At 41.2% G+C, this 16,741-nt stretch overlaps 1 protein-coding gene across 4 annotated transcripts in view; it reads left to right on the forward strand.

Moving 5' to 3' along the window:
* Positions 1-1,171: 1,171 nt before the first annotated feature.
* Positions 1,172-16,741, forward strand: part of myo1b (myosin IB) — a 151,923-nt gene continuing 136,353 nt past the window's right edge. For 3 of the 4 annotated variants that reach the window (XM_076985298.1, XM_076985299.1, XM_076985302.1), the window contains exon 1: positions 1,173-1,439. The gene's annotated coding sequence lies outside the window, so the exon portion shown is untranslated. Of the gene's footprint in view, positions 1,440-16,741 lie in introns of all 4 variants that reach the window. The other variant, XM_076985301.1, reaches the window with a different exon arrangement.

Consider the following 16,741-nt stretch of genomic DNA (forward strand, 5'->3'; position numbering starts at 1 on the left):
ATATAATATATAAAGCCTTTTCCAATAAAGCACCTTGCAAGCTACATGGTAATTTGTCAATGTTCAAAACAGACACAGTCAACATATTTAAGGCAAAGTTGAAATCCTGTTTGTTTAGTCAGACATTTTATTTAATACCTCTCATCTTAGATAAAGGTGTAGATCTGAGGTTCATAGGCATTGAGAGTTATGGTAAACTGGGATTTGATACTGTCATTTCACCTCTGAGAGTGGGGGAAATCCATCACCCCAGTGAGCCCTGTGTTACCTATGTAATTTTGCACAATGCCTTATTTGTTCAAATAAAACCAAGTCCATCATTCGTTTATTTGAATCTTTTACTTTGAAAACTATCTGCTCTCTAATGTTGCTGACTTCACACTGCTACAATATGTGCAGTATCAGGCATACGCTTCTTCAAAATAAAAGTTGTACTAACTTTTAAAACTTAATGAACTGATCTAATTTTGTATATAATGAGCCAAGTATTTAAAATATACAAACAATCTACCTGGAAATTAGCCTACCTGGAAAAAGGAGTCATTTTGGGAGGCACATCTGTTATTTTCATGGTCAGCTTCTGTCCCCCTGAGAACCTCTGTTGCTTGTTAAAAATGGCTCATTATTTGACAATCAAACAATTCTTAACTCAGCAGTGCCACATACAAGACAGTGGCATGGAAGAACATGTTGCCCAATTGAATATCAGGTACAACAGTGTTACTGCAGCTTTTACTTTTGCTTCTCAAATACATCCAGCCAACAGCTGACCACAGCTGGAAGTGGATGGTAGCTAAAAATACAAATCATGTATGGAAACACCTGGATCAAATACTTCTGAAATGAGTCAATTATTTATATGAAATTAATAGCATGCATAAATAATTTACATGCATTACTAAAGTGGATGAGTGCACACGATTTAGAAAGTGATTATAACTTCTGATATCTGATAACTTGCAAACACTATATTTTAATATTACTGAATCTTTAATACATGAAATGTTTGTTGTTGACTTATTTAGCACAGGTATCCATCCATCCATCCATCCATCCATCCATCCTTCATTTCGGAAAAACGACACGCGAGGGCGATGTCGTAGTACCGCAGTATTGTTCACATGCTTTGTAGTAACAGTTGATAATGTAGGAAGTGCATCTGGGAAAGATGGGCGGTTTTTGTTCGAGTAGGTGATTATGCTTACGTCTCGCTCAGATTTTGAGCCACTCCCAGCGCCTATGGATCCGTATTCACTACAGACCACGCAGTTTCACTGAACCCCGAGAGTGTTGTTCCAGATACGCGATTCAATACTCAAAAAGGAGAAACATATTTTTAAAATACGGTAACGGACCGTAAAATCGTTTTATAAACACCACTGGATGTAATATTCCCCTTCAGAAGTGGGCGAAAAAGAAAATTGCATTCTCAGTACGAGGTAAGTTTTGTTCTGTTCGAAGTTGTACATTTATTCAACCCAGCGTGCCTTTGTGCGTGAAATGAAATTTCCTTCAAAATTTCCCCATTTGGCACACACACCCTAAGATGCTACAATATAAACTATGGGATAGCTTTATATAATAATTCAGTGTTGTGAAATAGTTTTTTCCGAATCGAGCAAAAATGCACGTGTTCGATTTTAACTTCCTAAAATGCAAGGAATTAAATCTACTTTGGCAAAAAATATGCCCGCGTTGATTTATATTTGCCACTTTTGCTTGAGTTTCGTGTTGGTTGGGTCTGTGTTGGTTGTGAGCCATGCTAGAAACAAAGGGTGTGTGGCTAGTTGGTTAAAAGTTCAAGTGGAATGCTGCTTTGGTCACTTTGCTTCAAAGTAAAAATAGAAGGGATATTTTCATTCATTCGTTAACAAAGAAGTGGAACAACTTGTGTTGAGAGCAACTTTCATCTTAAATGTGATAACATGCACCCACGTCTACAATCTGCTTCTCTTGCAGAGCATAGTATTCACTACCATAATCGGCGTGTTCACTTTATGGAGCATATTCAGTACTGCATTCACTATAGGCACTGTATTTGTGGTTTGTAGTTTTGCCAACATCATCTACAAGTAATCTGTTAAGTACACAAAAATCATGCTGATCTCTTATTAATGCCAGGGAAAAGTTAAACCACTTTTGTCTTACTGTTATATGATTTTATTAATGCTCACATACGTTTACATTTTCACTCTTTAACATTTGCATAATTCATGCTTTATAGTACAAACCCAAAATGACATGAGAGTGATGATTAGGGTACTTGGCTTTGGATTGTAGAGAATCTTGGGGCAAGTGAGTAATGGGGGTCCTTTCATAGATATGCAATGCCAGGATTTTCAGTCATAGACATATATACATAGACGCCTCATCGAGCGGGGCAGCCCGCTGCTGCGATACGTAACAGCGTCCGCCATATTGGTGAGGGCATATGTGCCAGTAAGGCTAATGCAAGTGAATGGAGCGAACTTCAGAAAGTGCTCTTCTACAAAGTATTTTTAGCTAATGTTCGTCATCGACCCACTCACATATAAACGTTAATATATTTGGAAATTAAACAATCACCAAAGACAACATTTATGACTTTTCATTATATTTTAATTGTAATTTCTGAATAAAAAAATGTCAACCTATGATACAATTGATTCCGTTTTTATATTTACAGTAATTAACATTTATGAACATATGTACACACACATCATCAATATATGAAATAATAAATAAAATATCTATTTATATATGTACACATTAATATATATATATATTAGGGGTGGGACGCGATTAAAAAAATTAATCGAATTAATCGGAAGCTTTGTAATTAATTAATCGAAATTAATCGCATTTTAATTGCATTTCAGTATTTAACATGAGAAATATTAATTTAAGTTTGAATGATGAATGAATCAATGAACATAATCAAACTTCAACATCTTGTTTATTTTTCCACCAGTCTACTACACAGACCAATATATGAGTGCAGAAAACAGTTCAGAACATTGGAAATTCTGACCAAAAATGTTGTTTAATTTTGGGAGTTTTGCTCAGGATATTGGAAGAATTGAAGTAAATCAGAAGATGTTTTTTAATACCATTTTAGATGGTATACTTTTCTTAAATTTCCCAGGCCTCTGCCACAGGCATCTCCATAGTGCCTAGAAGTGGTCTTCTGCATGCTCAAAGCAAATGACTGGATCTTCCATTCATCATCTATAATATGAGCTGTCACACCAAGATCATTCTTGTTGCTAACAGAGGTCCAGTGATCCCCAGTCAGAGCCACATTTGTGGCGCTCTTCACAATAACCTGTTTTACTTCCCTTTCACAATAACCTGTTTTTTTCCCTCGTTCTTACGTACGAGGTTAAGAAGTACTTGGTGCTAAGAACGTTTTGGGAAACTCACCCCTGGACGGTAGTTCATAACTTGCATCAGTTGACGCAATGTGCAGCGCTTCTTGTAAGCCTTTATCTTCGACCACAGAGAGCGAACAACACAAATAATATGACGCGTCATGTATAAACGCGTGCGGAGTCGCGCGCTACGGTCACTCGCGAAAGTTTAATCCAGTCTTAATGGCCCAATGAAGGTACTTTAAAAACCAGGACATTTCCTCACTTAAAAAAAAACCCGGGACGACTGGGACAGGATGTGAAATGCGGACGTTTAGGTCACCCTATCGTACTCGGAATACATTTAGCAGCTAAGTTATCATTACTGACCTGCGCGTTAAGCTGGACGTACACTGTGCGATTTTTGGCCCATTTTCAGCCGATTTTCGTGCATCGTATAGTTTACACAGGTAAACGAGGAGCGATTCACACCTCACGACCAACTCCCGATCAGAAATCGCAGCGTCGCAAGAATATCAAACATGTTTGAAATTCAAATGGCTCCTCGTGAGAGTATCGCACTGTTGAAGCAGCTCCACGAGCCGACTCTCCGCAACGAGTTAGTCGTACAGTTTGAGCTGGAGCTGAGTACACGATTTAAAATATCGTACAGTGTACGCCCAGCTTTAGCTGCAACATGTTTTGCGTTGAGGTGGTAACGAAGGGTGGAAGTGCTCCTGTGATAAGCGAACTCCTTCCTACATAAAGTGTAAATAACACTATTTTTGTTTGAACTTCCATCTGGAAGTTTCTTATATTTAAATTTCCCATCCACCAGCGTAGCCTTAGTCATCTGCATCATGCTCATCTTATCGTGCGTCCATATAATCTGTACGCCTGGAACTCGTGCACTGAGAAACATTCCACGATGCAAAAGTGTATCGTGCGTTAAAATGCGTTAATTTTTTTAGTGCGTTAATTTTCCTGTAATTAATTAATCGAAATTAACGCGTTAAAGTCCCACCACTAATATATATATATATGTACACATTAATATCTATATCTATCTATATATATGTACACATTAATATCTATCTATCTATATATGTACACATTAATGTCTATATCTATATGTACACATTAATATCTATATCTATATATATGTACACATTAATATCTATATATCTATATGTATATATATATATACAGTTGTGATCAAATTTATTCAACCCCCACTGAAATAAAGTGTTTTGGCCAGTTTGACATTGATTTTGATCATTTCAGTCATCTTATTTACAATTATATCAAAGAGGCACTTATAAATTAGACAAACATAACATAATATTTATGATGGAATAACCACAAATGTCTTTACTGTGCTCACATCATTATCAGTTTTATTCAACCCCCTAGTGACATTATTTTTTAGTACTTAGTACAACATCCTTTTCCAGTTATGACAGCTTTCAAGCGTGAAGCATAGCTTGACACAAGTGTCTTGCAGCGACCTATGGGTATCTTAGCCCATTCTTCATGGGCAAAAGCCTCCAGTTCAGTCACATTCTTAGGCTTGCGCACTGCAACTGCCTTCTTTAGGTCCCACCAGAGGTTCTCAATTGGATTTAAGTCTGGTGATTGCGATGGCCACTCTAGAATGTTCCAGCCTTTCATGTTCAACCATGCTCTAGTGCAGTGGTTCTCAAACTGTGGTACGCGTACCACTGGTGGTACGCAGAGCACCCCGCGGTGGTACGCCAGATGAACTCGGAAAATAAAAGATGCTTTGAGGTTTTTTTTTTTTTTACACAACACATTTTTTTTTTTATTAAAACAGAATTATGACAAGTCCTGAAATTCAGAAACTAAAAAGGGATTACTCGTATTATGTGCGGAGAAAATGTCGCTAAACAGTTCGACCTGGTGCATCTTTCAAACGACACGGTCACTCGCAGAATTGACGAAATGGTGGACAACGTCAGACAAACATTGACCGAGAGAATTAAAATGAGTAAATGCTTCTCACTGCAGTTAGATGAATCCCTAGATGTCGCAGATTTAGACAACTTGCTCGTTTACGTGCGATATGCGTATGAGGGCATGTCGCACGAAGAATTTTTGTGCTGTACCAACCACTACCAACACGAACTACAGGAGAACTACATTATAACATATGTGTGTAATGAGCAGGGTTGCCAAATGCGTGAGACACACGCATTTGACCGTCTTCACACGCCACACATTTCTCACGTCGACAAAAAAAAATCTAGTTTATTTACCTCTGATCCACATCTATGATTCAATGAGTTACTAGTTCGCTCTGGCGCCAACCATCGTGATATAGCCTAATACTTAATTCGTGTCTATTTTACATCCTCCCGGTAACAATTTACATCCCCCCCCCCCCCCCCCCCCCCCGTCAACAACTTAAACTTGCCAAACAGCTTTTTCTTTTTTTTTTTTGGGGGGGGGGGGTAGTAGGTGGTACGTGGAGGTTTTTCGTTTGACAGTTGGTGGTACTTTGTCTAAAAAGTTTGAGAACCACTGCTCTAGTGGACTTGGATGTGTGCTTCGGATCATTGTCCTGTTGGAAGGTCCAACGTCTCCCAAGCCGCAGGTTTGTGACTGACTCCATCACATTTTCCTCCAAGATCTCCTGGTACTGAAGGGAATTCATGGTACCCTGCACACGTTGAAGCTTTCCTGTACCATTAGAAGCAAAACAGCCCCAAAGCATAATTGACCCCCCGCCATGCTTCACAGTAGGCAAGGTGTTCTTTTGTTCATAAGCCTGGTTCTTCCTTCTCCAAACATAGCGCTGGTCCATTGTCCCAAACAGTTCTAATTTAGTTTCATCTGACCACAGTACACTGTTCCAAAACCTTTGTGGCTTGTCCACATGACTTTTGGCATACTGCAGTCAACTTTTCTTGTTCTTTGGAGTCAGCAAGGGGGTGCGTCTGGGCGTTCTGGCATGGAGGTCTTCGTTATGCAGTGCGCGCCTTATTGTCTGAGCTGAAACTTCAGTGCCCACATCTGACAGGTCTTTTTTCAGTTCCTTAGCAGTCACGCGGGGATTTTTCTCCACATTACGCTTCAGGTAGCGCACAGCAGTCGCGGTCAGGATCTTCTTTCTGCCACGACCAGGTAACGTTTCCACTGTGCCCTTTAACTTGAACTTGTGAATGATACTTCCGATAGTGTCTCTTGGAATATTTAACAACTTCGCAATCTTTTTATATCCATTGCCATTCTTGTGAAGAGGAATAACCTCTTCTCTTGTCTTCTGGGACCATTCTCTTGCCTTCACCATGCTTGGAAACACACCAGTAGATGTCTAGAAGGAGCTGAGTATCACAGTCCTTTTAAATCTGCCTAATTGGTGCTTATCATGCTTGATTTCTGCTCGTTGACATCCACAGATGTTTTCAATACCTGATGGAAAACACTGGAATGAACCTCTGTTCTTAGGAGTGGTAGTCGTAAAGGGGTTGAATAATTGTGTCAATGAAGAAATCACAAAAAGGCCATTTAATACTTTATGACAAAAAAAATTGATGCTATCTTAGTTGCATTTAGTTCTTTAACAAGTCCTTGTAAGATTTCATTATGAACACAATTACAAATGTGCACTGAATTCCATAAAACCCTTCGCAGCATTGGGGGTTGAATAAATTTGATCACAACTGTATCTATATATATATATATATATATATATATGTCTATATATCGATCTATATCTATCTCTGTATATACTGGGATCTCTATTGTTTGAAGCTAATACCCTTGGAAAAGAACAGTCTTGCACAGCTTTTTCCGTGTGTTACCACTCTGCAACTTAAGAGTGTTCAGCTTGGCAATATGGTGCAGTCTCAGTTTGTGAGACTTCTTTGAGCTCTTAGATGTCCTGGTAGACACGTGCTAAAACCAATGATAAAAGATAAAAAATTATCTAACAAGCAGATCCAAAAAGGGAAAATACGTTTTCCAGGATGGTGTGGCTCTGAATCTTGGCTTTCTAGAAGCACCGACCTTTTGGAGGTGAGCTGGGAAACAGAAGACTGAAGGAACAGCTCCAGTTTTGATCCTGACTGCCTGACCTGTCCTGTCAAAATCCTCTGGCCTGAAATGCTCACTGCAGAGCATGGAGGACAAGCTAGCAGAAAACCCTTCTCGTCTGACAGCTGTTTCCCATCTCTTTCTGAGATCTCTATCTTTTGGAAACCTACATAGTATGACAAACGTTTGCTAAACAAATCACAATAATCAGAGTACCTACTTCGGTCGAATTTAGTAAAAATATACTTTCTTTGTTTGTTCTGAGACTGGTTTCACCGCGGGAAATCACAGTATTACGTCCGTGATGAACAGTATTGAACACAAAATCAGGAAAATCTGTACGTAAAATGACTCCGTAATGGACAAATAGAAGCATTAATACATTTACATTCTTACCTGTGAAAGGTTATGCCAGTGCAGTTATACGGGTGGAGGTGCAGTTATACGCAGAGCATGAGCGAGGCATCTTTCGCTGCTTCTCCGATCGCTCTTCTGCCCTCACCAATATGGCGGACGCATTTACGTACGACTCAGCGTTCCATGAGGCGTCTATGTATATATGTCTATGTTTTCAGTCTTCAGTTGTTGTGATCAGTTCAGGGTACAGTTACGATGACATAGTTGCAATCAGAAATATTCGACCCCCTCACCTCCAAAGACATTATAGAGATGTGGATGAAAGACAATGACAATAAATGACAAAAAAACCACATTAAGCAACAAGTAGTATTTATTCATACATATGAGTTATTTTGACAACAGAATTTGACATAACTTTGAAGTTCAAATGAAAAATGTAACTGTACACATGTGCATGTGCACTATTATTCAACCCCCTGCTTCAATACTTTGTGGAGCATTCTTTAGCTTTTATAACTTCCAACAAACGTTTTTGGTAAGTACTAACAAGCTTCTTACACCTCTCAATTGGAATCTTGACCCATTCTTCACATGCAAAAGCCTCTAGTTCAGTGATGTTTGATGGCTTCCGTGCTGCAACTGCCTTCTTTAAATCCCACCAAAGATTTTCAGTCGGGTTGTGATCTGGGGACTGAGAAGGCCACTCCAGGACATTCCAGGATCTTTTTCTCAACCAAGCTTTGGTTGACTTGAAGGTGTGCTTGGAATCATTGTCTTGCTGGAAGGTCCAATGATTGCCAAGGTTTAATTTGTCAACAGATGGCATCATGTTCCTCTTTAAAATGGCCTGGTATTTCTGAGAATCCATGATGCTAGGTACACAATCAAGATTGCCATTTCCTGCTGCAGAAAAACAGCCCCACATCATCAATGACCCACCTCCATGCTTGAGTGTGGGGATGGTATTCTTCTGGTCATAAACCTGGCCTTTCGCACGCCAGACATACTGTTGATCCATATGTCCAAACAGTTCCAGTTTGGTTTCATCAGTCCATAGAACTGTCTCCCAAAACTCTGTAGCCTTATCCAAATTCCTCCTGGCAAATTCTAGTTGACTTTTGATGCTCCTTGTGGTTAAGAGTGGAGTGCGTCTTAGAGTCCGGCCATGAAGACCTCTTTTATTCAGCGCACGTCTTATAGTAGCTACTGAAGCACTTGTTCCAGCCTTCATCAGGTCATCCTGTAGGTGTCTTGCACTCACACAGGGGTTTTTCTTAGTTGTCCTGACTAAGTTGCTAAGGGCCCTTGATGAAATTTTGGGCTTTCTTCCACAGCCAGGCAGGTTTGCAGCTGTTCCATAAGTTTTAAACTTCGTTATAATGCTCCCAATGGTGTCTCTTGGGATGTTATATTTTTTGGAAATCTTCTTATACCCAAGGCCCTTTAGGTGTGATGAAATAATCTCCTCTCTCAGCTTTTGTGGAAGCTCCTTTGTCTTTCCCATGATTGCAACTCACCTTGAATTCCTTCATGGGTGGGGTTTATATATGCATCACAGCTGAAGCAAATGAAGGATCATTATAGAGTTCTCAAAGGCTTAGTTATGTTTCAACTCCACTTTAGTCCATAAAACCTGTCACAAAGCTTTAAAAACAACAATTTTTTTTATTATATAGGGGTTGAATAATTGTGACATGGCTATCTTTACAAAATATACTGTTACACACAAATACTATATCATGCATTTTCTGTTCTGATTTTATGTATCACTCAACCCATGAAGAAGTCATCCAAAGCAGAATCTTGCTATTTGAAAAAACCCAAACTTATATTGATAAATCCTTAAAATCTTTGGGGGGTTTAATATTTTTGATTGCAACTGTGTGTATATATATATATATATATATATATATATATTTTAGGGGTGCAACGATATACAAAATTCACGGTTCGGTTCGATACTTTAGTGTCACGGTTCGATACTTTTTCGATACAAAAAAAATTAATTTCCATCCCTTTTTTTTGAACTTGTAATTTATTAAAACTAATTAAGAACATTTGTTTAACCTCAAAAGTACAGCTTTTAAATAAAATTTTGCTGAAACAACAAATAATAACATAATAAATAAAATAAATGGTAAAATATATATATATATATTTTTGTGGAAAACCGAGGAGCTTCGATTTCAGGTATATTTGAGGCAGTAGCCATATTTCTACGAGCTAGCTTCTCATAGCTCGTCTCACTCAGCCTCCTGAATGCATGTGGGAGGCGCTCAGTGGATCTGCGCTCGACAATGCAGCCTAGGTGTAGGTGGAGTAATCAAACACAGATCCACTGAGCCTTCAACACAGAGCGCATCTTCAGAAGACAAATTGATGAAATCCATTTTTTAAAAGGCTGTATCGTTCGGTACATAGTGCGTTCCGAACCGAGAGCACTGTACCGAACGGTTCGATACGGGTACATGTATTGTTGCACCCCTAATATATATATATATATATATATATATATATATATATATATATATATATATATACATGCATGCATAGACTTTACAACTGTATACAAAGTATACTCTGAAAAGTACATTTGAGAATATTTATGAAAATACTACATGAACAGCATATTGACAACAATATCTCAAATGCATTTTCTATGCACATAGATGGTGTATAGGGTAACTTGTACAGTTCAACTTCTTTATTATATCTGATTTCATTACATGGACCCTTATATTCTCCACAGAAGGCTCCACTAAATTTAAACAATTCTGCAGCGTTAGAAGCCCGTGGTGTAGTGTACGGTCCAGCTCTTAGAGTTTAACCTGGCAGCAGGAAATGCTCACATAGTTTTAGAATTGTTACAATGTCTGCCATCTAAAGCATCAGCTTTTTGGATCCTGCAAACTAGTATCCAGTCGTCTGGTGACTGGTACTTAATCCTAAATTAAGGCCCATCAGAGCCAGCAGTATCCAGCAGGAATACCAGGCAACCATTTGCAAAATGCAGCTAAAATTAGATAGTTAGTCTGCTTTTTTTATTATGAAGTCTAGTCAGACACTTTTTTTTATCTTTGCACTGTACTTAACTATAGTGCATGCTGAAAGTTCAGTGTAGTATTTGGTTTCCAAGATTTCATGCATGTGGTGTTGGGGGGGGGGGTTAGTTTTTTCTGCTTCTCCTCTAATGAATTTTCTGGTCAATCCACAATTCTAATGTTACTTCACTGAATGCCTCATGGCCCTAGTTGGATCAAGGTTACTAGAGCAATTCTTTTTTTTTAAACGACGACACATGGAATAGTGATAACCTCAGACTTCTGTGTATAAATAATTATGAATGCTGATATCAGGTTGTACATGACAGGGCAGCAGTAGGTATGTGTTTGCAGCAGGACCCGCAAACCCAGGGCCTCCTACCAGAATTGCTACTGATCCTATCTGGTAATCGTCCACATTCAATAATGTTTAGATTTGTGATTAGATGTGCTATAATTCTTGCCTATCGAGGTTGGACCTCTTTTTCTCTTGTATAATAGGGTAAACGCCCCTATTAAGCTCACCCACATCTAAAATTTGACATATTTAAAGCAAAAGTCATTTTGTCAATAATTTATAAACTATTAACATTTAAATTAAGTTATTAAAGTTTAAAAGTCAAAAGACTGAGGCGTGCTTAATGGGTTCATTCTGTGCCCTTTAAGAACACCACTGTTCCAATTAAACTCACAAGAATATTTGACATTTAAAATTATTGTTAATTATTGTAAATATTGTAATTGTTTAATAATTTAAATTTTTAACTTGAATTTAGACATGGAAAGTCTCAAATTTACAAATGTAAAAGATTACAAAATCTTTAAAAAAAATCCTGCAATCTACAAATATTATTTCAAGGATTCAAGGAGAGTTTATTGTCATTCACATCACATGTGGTACATGAGGTGGAACGAAATTAAGAACCCAGGGTCCCAGTTTTTACCCCAGTAGCAGCAATATAATTTTTTAAAAAATTGAATAAACTAGAAAGAAATAAGTAAAATAAAAATAAAATAGAATAAGTGAAGTAAAAATAAATCTGTAACAAATAAATGAATAAATCCGAGTACTTTCAAGTTATTTTTTTTTAAAGTGACTGTGGGTAAAGTGTCCTTGTGTAAAGTGCAGATTGTCAGAGAGACCAACTGAGTGCTGGTTCTCATTTAGAGTTTGAGAGTCTGACCGCTTCCGGGATGAAGCTGTTCCTCAGACGAAAAGTTCTGCACTTAATGCTCCGCAGCCTCCTGCCTGAGGGGAGCGGGACAAAAAGTGAGTGTGCTGGGTGGGTGGGGTCCTTCATGATGCAGGCGGCCCTCCTCCTGCATCTGGAGGTGTAGATGTCTGTGGTGGTGGGGAGGCTGACTCCCACAGTCCTCTGTGCAGCATTCACCACACTCTGCAGAGCTTTCCTGTCTACAGCAGAGCAGCTTCCGTGCCACACGTTGATTTTAGTGCACAGTACGCTCTCCACCACACATCTGTAAAAGGAGAGGAGAACTGAGCTCTCGAGTCCAGCTCATCTCAGCCGCCTGAGGAAATAAAGCCGCTGATGAGCTTTCCTGACCAGACTGGAGGTGTTGTTGCTCCAGCTGAGGTTGTTGCCCAGGTGCACACCCAAGTACCTGTAGCTGGAAACCACTTCCACAGCAGATCCTCCGACATGCAGAGGGGGGTTGGTCTGTTCACCCCTTCTGAAGTCCACAATCATCTCCTTCATCTTCTTTGCGTTGATGCAGAGGTTGTTCTTTCTGCACCAACCCTCTAGGTCAGGGGTAATCAATTAAATCTTTCCGCGGTCCATTTTTGGCAGATAGCTCAGACCTTAGGTCCGGGTCCGCGGTGGCGAACGAAAGGAAAGTTGTTGAGCGGGGGGGGGGGGGGGGGGGGGGGGGGTGGCGAACGAAAGTTGTTGAGCGGGGGGGGCGAACGTAACACTCAAATGGGTGGTGATCGTAACGTCTGAAAATAAATTCTCCGGTTTAAAATATAGTCTCCCGTTAAAATTGTTTTGGCATTTGGGTCCGTATCCAGTTAATCAGGAATGTGATTGGGTCCGGACAGGACGGCGTTCGGGTCCGGATCCGGACCGCGGTCCGCCATTTGGTGATACCTGCTCTAGGTGTTCCACCTCCTGCCTGTAGCCGGACTCATCATTATTTGTGATGCGTCCAACCATTGCCGTGTCATCTGCGAACTTCATAATATAACAGCTAGGATGAATGGCTGAGCAGTCATGTGTGAGCAGCATGAACAGGAGGGGGCTCAGCACGCAGCCCTGAGGGGAGTCTGTGCTGAGGGTGATGGTGGAGGAGGAGATGTTTTGGATCCTCACTGACTGTGGCCTGTTGGTCAGGAAGTCTAGGACCCAGTTGCATAGTGAAGGGCTCAGTGTAAGTGCAAAGAGCTTGTTGACCAGGGTCTGGGGAATCATGGTGTTGAAGGCGGATGTGAAGTCCACAAAGAGCAAACGGACATAGGAATCCCTCTGCTCCAGGTGGGTGAGGGTGGTGTGGACCACAGAGGAGATGGAGTCCTCTGTGGATCGGTTTGTCCTGTAGGCGTACTGGTGTGAGTCCCCAGTGATGTCAATGGTGGCTTTGATGTGGGTCATAACCAGTCTCTCAAAGCATTTGGTGACTATTGGCGTGAGGGCTACAGGCTGGTAGTCATTCAGACCTGTCGCTGTGGAGCTCTTGGGGACCGGGATGATGGTGGCAGTCTTCGGACGGGTGGGGACCAAGGCTTGGATTAGGGAGGAGTTGAAGATATCTGCCAGGACCGTTGATAGTTCCCCTGCACTGCCCTTCAGCACACGTCCGGGGATGTTGTACGGGCCAGCAGCTTTCTGGGGGTTGATCCTTTTAAGGGTCCTCTGTACTTCTGCCAGGGTCACGCTGAAGGGCTCTTCTCCAGGTAATGTGAGTCTGGTGCTGGGGGGTGTGTTGGGGTCCTCAAAGTGGGCATAGAACTTGTTTAGAGCCTCAGGCAGAGAGGGGTCTCTGGGGCCTTATGCATCTCGTTTTGCAGTCCGTGATGCACTTTATGCCCCTCCACATGCGCCGTGGATCTTGGGAGGAGAAATGTCCCTGGATCCTCTGACCATATGTGGTTTTTGCCCTCCTAACACGTGCGGTCAGCTCTCTTCTTGCCCTCCTGAGGACATGTGAGTCGCCGGACCTGAAGGCAGCATCCCTGGCTTTCAGCAGGGAGCGCACCTCTGAGTTCAGCCAGGGTTTCTGGTTCGGGTAGCAGGTCACAGTCTTGGTTGTGGTGACGTCCTCCACACACTTGCTGATGTACCCGAGCACAGCAGATGAGTACTCCTCCAGATCCAGCTCTCCTTCACTCTCAGCAGCCTCCCTGAAGACCTGCCAGTCTGTGCAGCTGAAGCAGTCCTGCAGCACAGCGTCTGCATCGCTGGGCCACACAGTGTTGGTCTTCTGTGTGGGTCTGGAGCGTCGCAGTGGGGAGTGGTAAGCAGGGACGAGCATGACTGAGATGTGGTCAGAGAGGCCTAGGTGGGGGCGGGGCACGGCTCTATATTGGCGCATTTCCACTAGGGCCTGCTTGGCGCGGTACGGTTCGATACGGATCGATTCGCAACGGAATGGTACGGTCGCATTGTGTTTCCATTACAATGGTGGACCACCACAATGTGGGTGGAGTCGCTGTTGGCGCGCGGGTTGTAGTGTCGTGACATCATTTATATGCGACCACAACACCGGTCGATGCCCCTTAACACATAGCATCATTATTGTATGTGGTTGCTCTAATTATTGATAATAATTTGGTATTACTCAAACAGGCTGAACACACCCTGCATAAAAAGCATCAGTCATACAATCAAATGAAATCAAACTTTATTATGAAATATAGATATTTAAAGTACAAAATATGTAAATAATATAGTTAAAAAAGTGCAAAAAGCAAATTACCTAAAAGTAACGTATAGCTTTATATGAAATATTTATAGTACTACAAGCAACATTTTGTGTGCTTTTACTGGCGTCTGTCTCGCATGGTGTTCACAAGTTCGCCAAGCACCCCGAGGAAAGCCTGGTTGAAGGAAACATTTTCCGCCAACTCCGCTCGCCTCGTCAGTGGAAGGGGAATCTTGAACGTTAAAAATAACAAATATTAAACACAAGCATTCCTGTGAAAGCAACAACAATATAGCGTAACTGCACAAAATGTGTAGCACGTCATCGCTGCTCATGCTTTGTTTATGGCTACAGCTAACTAGCAAGGCTAAGAGCTAGCTATTGTACAGTAGTGACTGTGGTGGTAACATTAACTACAAACACAGCTCTAAATTCCTGCATTTACAATAGATGCGTTCATATTACGTTCATATTACATCTTTTACGAGCCTAGTAGTAAAACTGTGAAATCACAATACACTCACCATTCTCTGTGGCCTCCAGCACCAACATTGCCGTGTCTGTCCAGCACGTTTTCTCTTCCGTTACTGGCTGGTCGGTGACCGTATATGACATCCATTTGCTGGAACCATTTCCAGTCTTTGCGGTTTGCTCTGCTGCGTCCGTTATGGTCCTTCACTGCCCGGTAAACGCTTTTAAGCTTTTTTAGCTTGGACCGACCGGCACTGCTGAACGGACCGCTGGTAGCCATGAGTGGCCATTAGCGCGGAAACCTCGCTAAAAACCTTTACATTTCTAGTGGCCCCGTCCAGTTCGCCCTGGATTTTTTGATCGCTGATTATTAACAGAAAGGTTTGTACCTCGGCGTTTGACCAGGGAACAGACTTCGCTCCTTGGGTTTTAAAAATGGCTGAGGAGTCCATAGCATAGCGGAGGAGTCGCTCTCCTGACGCAACCTGTGACGACACTCCCTGGCCAATCCGTGTCATGCTGTTCCTCCACATCACAGAACTGTACCGCTTCGGAACGGTTAGAACCTCGAGCGAGTCGGTACGAAAATAGTACCCGAAGGGGCCGGCTAACTGGGACCTGGTACTAATGGAAACACTCACAAACCGTCGTGAATCGAACCGTACCGCGCCAAGTAGGCCCTAGTGGAAATGCGCCATATGTGTTTCTTTGGCTGGTGTAAACCCGGTCAAGAGTGTTGTTCCCCCTCATTGGGATATTCACATGCTGGTGAAGCCCTGGTAGAGTGTCGGACAGGTTTACGTGGTTAAAGTCCCCAGCCACCACAGAAAAAAAAGCCTCAGGATGCTTGTGCTGAAGTGAGCTGATGTTGTCGTGTAGCTCCTTCAGCATGTAGTTAGCATTAGCATCCGGTCTTATGTAGGGATGTCCCGATCCAGCTTTTTGAACTTCCGATCCGACAGATCAATATTTATTTGCACTTCTGATACCGATATCGGCCGATACCGATCTATCCGAGCATGTATTAAAGTTATTTAGCCAACTTACTTTGTTGTCAAACTCATGTTGAAAAGCGTTTTATTCTTGATAACAAGTAGCCAGCTGAATTAGGTGTGGTTGAATAATACACAGTGGTTGGTAAGGAGAAACTGACCTGTTTATTTAGCAATTAATAAACTCAAAATAGACAAAATATTAAATAACAAACAGAAATAGGATCAGTAAACCAAGGATTAAAAAGCCACAAGTGCAAATAATATTGTAAATTATATTAAAAAAGCAAAACACACAACCTGAGTGGAAAATAGTCTATTAACAAATATTCTATTAACATTAACATCCATCAGTGCTTTTGAACAAGTGTAAACCAAAGCTTAAAAAAAATCCGTGTACATGTCGTAAACTAATTAAAAGCAAAATGCCTGCTACTCCACACTTTGCTGCTCCATCCCCATCTATACACTCCCTTCAATTCAAACGTTTCTGCCAGTGTTAGTTGTGTAGGACCTTTCTTTTTGTCTTCGGTTTTCTTTAGAAACTCGTCATGTTGTTTATGGTGGTATTTCGCTAAATGCTTGATTAGATTGGTTGTATTAAAGTTCT

This window comes from Brachyhypopomus gauderio, unplaced genomic scaffold (assembly GCF_052324685.1).
Source record: "Brachyhypopomus gauderio isolate BG-103 unplaced genomic scaffold, BGAUD_0.2 sc40, whole genome shotgun sequence".
NCBI classification, from domain to species: domain Eukaryota; kingdom Metazoa; phylum Chordata; class Actinopteri; order Gymnotiformes; family Hypopomidae; genus Brachyhypopomus; species Brachyhypopomus gauderio.